This window comes from Otolemur garnettii, unplaced genomic scaffold, assembly GCF_000181295.1.
Source record: "Otolemur garnettii isolate 467f Iridium unplaced genomic scaffold, OtoGar3 scaffold00045, whole genome shotgun sequence".
Lineage (NCBI taxonomy): Eukaryota > Metazoa > Chordata > Mammalia > Primates > Galagidae > Otolemur > Otolemur garnettii.
In genome coordinates this window covers 1,077,954-1,079,133 of record NW_003852440.1, presented here as the reverse complement: position 1 = coordinate 1,079,133, position 1,180 = coordinate 1,077,954, and the positions used below count along the sequence as shown (strand labels likewise).

The window sequence follows — 1,180 nt, the reverse complement described above, 5'->3', positions numbered from 1 at the left end:
AAGAGGTGTAACTCATTATAACTTAAATAGCAGGACTGAGGCTAGAGATGGGCATTTTATTGATTTTTCTGGCAGTGCCACTGCTGCCAACACACCTTTCTATCAAATATGGCCTCTGTTACCTAGATCAGCGACCTTGCTGTACATGTGCTCTATCAGGTGCTCGTGGGGGGCTTTTAGTTTGTCACTGAGTAAAGGGCTGGTTGCAGTTCCCAGGATTTTACCTACTTTCTTAAGAGGAAGAAATTGCTTATTTTGCATCAGCTGCAGTTTGAAATCACCTTGATTTTTAGTAGTATCTTAGGAATTTTAATAGTCTTCTTTAATTACTTGAGTATTCCAAAATTTCTTATGATAGGTCAAATATAGTCTTTTAAATGTTTACATTTTCAGTGGCTCCTGTAGCTCAGTGGGTAGGGCATTGGCCACATACACCAAGGCTGGCGGGTTCGAACCCAGCCTGGGCCAGCTAAAACAACAGTGTCACCTGCAACAAAAAAATAGCCAGGCACTGTGGCAGATACCTGTACTCCCAGCTATTTGAGAGGCTAAGGCAAGAGAATCGCTTAAGTGCAAGAGTTTGAGGTTGCTGTGAGCTGTGATGCCACAGCACTCTACCCAGGGCAAAAGCTTGAGACTCTGTCTCAAAAAAAATAAATAAAAATAAATGTTTACATTTTATGTGCATTGTCTTGACCTGAATAAATCCCATTTCATGCCTTGTTCTCCCATTACTTCGCCTCATTATTATTAGCTGAAATTTTAGAATAATAAATTGTTACATTTTTAATGACTTTTGTAAGACTTGGATTGTCAAAATTTTTTATCTTTGACAGCTGCAGCATCCGGCAATGAGAATATACAACCACCACCGTTAGCTTATAAGAAATGGGGTCTACAAGATATTGACACTATTATTGATCATGCCAGTGTGGGTAAGTATTAATAGTTCAAATTATCTTGGTATTTACTTATACTTGTTGATTGCAGTGTCTCATTTATTAAAAAAGATGGATATTCTTACATGAAAAGATGTATTATCTTTAGTGAGACATTTGGGGGGTTTTTTTGAGACAGAGTCTCACTTTGTCACCCCTGGGAGAGTGCCATGGTGTCACAACTCACAGCAACCTCAAACTCTTGGGCTTAAGCAATTCTCTTGCCTCAGCCTCCCAAGTAG

At 39.2% G+C, this 1,180-nt stretch overlaps 1 protein-coding gene across 2 annotated transcripts in view; it reads left to right on the top strand.

Moving 5' to 3' along the window:
- Window positions 1-1,180, top strand: part of RAB3GAP2 (RAB3 GTPase activating non-catalytic protein subunit 2) — a 67,903-nt gene that overhangs the window by 9,424 nt on the left and 57,299 nt on the right. For both annotated transcript variants that reach the window (XM_023513890.1, XM_023513891.1), the window contains exon 5: window positions 837-935. The gene's annotated coding sequence lies outside the window, so the exon portion shown is untranslated. The remainder of the gene's footprint in view (window positions 1-836; window positions 936-1,180) is intronic.